Below are 2,980 nucleotides of genomic sequence, written 5' to 3'. Positions count from 1 at the left end.
ACCAGCCTAGCGCTCTCTCTCTCTCTCTCTCTCTCTCTTTCTCTCTCTCTCTCTCTCTCTCTCTATATATATATATGCTTGATGTTATATTTGAATTTGTATTTTAAAAATTTAAATTTAATGTAATAATTTTGAAATATTGTAAAGAGAAATAATTGTTTCGGGTTTGGTTTAGCGGATTCAGGTCTGGATTTTAGATTTTTGGTACTTTGAATTTGGATATGAATTTTTAAAATCCGTTTTATTTGAATTCAAATTTGGTAGAGAAGTTCGGGTTCAAGCTCGAGTTTTTAAAAACGCGCCCGAATGGAACGAGTAAATATTTTATGGACATTGTGTCCTTAGAAAGTAAGCTAAATGGGCACCGCGTGTTTGGAGCCACTTCCGAATGGGCGTCACGTGGCACTCGAGCCATGGGGGGCCATCGCTCCTGTTGCTCTCCCAGTAGGAAGAGCAGCGAGATTTTTTTTGGTGAACTCGTTACATTATTTTTTACTTTAATTTTTTATTTTTAAATTTTAATTTAATATATATAGAGAGAGAGAGTTCGGCTGGGATACTATCGATAGCACCAAGCATTTGGTGCTATCAAGTTTTTTCGCTGTTAGATTTAACCATTTGACTATTTTTATCCATTAGATTATACTATTAAATCAATAACTCACTCAACTCTAGATGGCCCACATTATCCTAACCGTACATTTCTTCATCAAAGGGCCGAAAACCTAATAGCACCAACAGCTTGGTGCTATTGATAGCATTACAGCCTAATTCTATATATATATATATATATATATAATTGAGCTATAATACTTTTGGAAACAACCAACCCCTTGGTGCTTCTAGGTTTCTAGCCATTGGATCTATTTCTTGATTACTAATAGCCCTTGAATTAAACACTATTCCACCTACCACCACCTACCACTACCTACCACTATCATCCTAACCCTACATCTCTCCATCCAAGAGCTAAAAACTCAAAAGCATCATCCTCTTGGTGCTTTTGGGAGTATTCTTGTTCAACTCTCTCTCTCTCTCTCTCTCTCTCTCTCTCTCTCTCTCTCTCTATATATATAGAGAGAGAGAGAGAGAGAGAGAGAGTAATAGCCTTTGGATCAAATACTATTCCACCTACCACCACCTATCACCATCATCTCAACCCTACATCTCTTCATCCAATGGCTAAAAACTCAACAGCACCACCCTCATGATGCTTTTGGGAGTATTCTAGCTCAACTCTCTCTCTCTCTATAAATATATAGAGTGAGGCTAGTATGCTTCTAAAAATATGAAGCCTTCCATAGTTCAAAGTTGCTTTCGATATTGGGACTTTCGAATCGACGATCGGCTCCGTTAGACTTGATCTACAGTATTTGAAGTATCTAGAAAATAAAATTTGTGATTTTTCGATATCATTTACCTAGTAATCGGAGGAGCTCAAAATCAACGGCTGAAAACAAAAATCTTACAAAATGTGACGATATGACATTAAAATTATAGTATAAAAAAAATTTTATCAAAATTTCACGTGATTTGGATATTTCTAAACCGTTAAACTTGCAAACGGCTCACCATGACTACTAAAATTATTGATTTTGAGCCTCTTCGATCACTATACAAATGATATTGAAAAATCACAAAATTTATGTTCTAAATACTTCAAATACTCTAAATCAAGTCTAACAAAGCCGATCGTTGATTCGAAAGTCCCAATATCGAAAACGACTTGTAAGTACGGAGGGCTCCGTACTTCCAGAAGTATCCAGTCTCACTCATATATAGAGAGAGAGTTTGACTGGAATACTATCGATAGCACCAAGCACTTGGTGCTACCGAGCTTTCCACCGTTAGATTTAACACTTTGATTATTTTCACCCGTTAGATTATACTATTCAACCATCAGCTCACTCAATCCTAGGAGGCCCACATCATCCTAACCGTACATTTCTTCATCCAAGGGCCGAAAACCTAATAGCACCAAGTGCTTGGTACTATTGATAGCATACCAGCCTAGTTATATATATATATATATATATATATATATATANGGCCATGCACGTGGCCGTGGCCTCCGCCTCCGTGGTGATCGCCGCCGCCGCCCATGGCTGTGTGAAGTGTGAAAACATGTGTGAAAAGAAAACTAGGGTTAGGAAATAGGTATAGAATCATAGAAGGACTTAAAAGGTTGATGCAATATTAACCATTAGATTTTAATCCAACGGTTAAAATTTTAAATATAAATGGGCCTATGGGCCTCTTTTATAAATAAATAAGCTGAGCTTTTTTGTAAAATTGGGCTAAAAATTTAAAACTAATAATTAGTATTATATATTCATATACAAATATAATTATATATATATAACATATAAAAATATATTAATATAAAATAAATATAATCGAGCTGTTATCAAGCCGAACACGAGCGAGCTGACCCTAGCTCGTGTTCGGATCGTTTATTAAACGAGCTGAAAAATCCAGCTCGTGTTCGGCACATTTACTAAACGAGTGAACCGATCTCGAGCTCATTTCGAGCCGAACACGAGATGGCTCGCAAACAGCGAGCTGGATTGCCACCCCTAACCGGCAGTATATGACTCTAAAAAGGATATCAACAATAATAGAGTGGAAAATAAAGTCCTAATGGAAGTTGAGCTAGAATACTCTCAAAAGCACCAATGAGGTGATGCTTTTGAGTTTTAACCAATTGGATGGGGAATGTAAGGTTGTGATGATGGTGGTAGGTGGTGGTAGGTGGAATAGTGTTTGATCCAATGGCTATTAATAATCAAGGAGTAGATCCAAGGGCTAAAAACTTAGTAGCACCAAGGGGTTGGTGCTTCTAAAAGTATTATAGCTCAATTCTATACATATATAGTCCAGCTACTATACTCTTATGATATAGTCCCCTTTGTATTTATAAGTTTTTGACCGTTAGATCTACTTTTTTGATCATTTCCACTCGTTGGATCATACTATTCAA

The sequence above is a fragment of the Ananas comosus genome, linkage group 10, assembly GCF_001540865.1.
Source record: "Ananas comosus cultivar F153 linkage group 10, ASM154086v1, whole genome shotgun sequence".
Classification (NCBI taxonomy): Eukaryota; Viridiplantae; Streptophyta; class Magnoliopsida; order Poales; family Bromeliaceae; genus Ananas; species Ananas comosus.
This window is presented reverse-complemented; position numbering follows the sequence as displayed.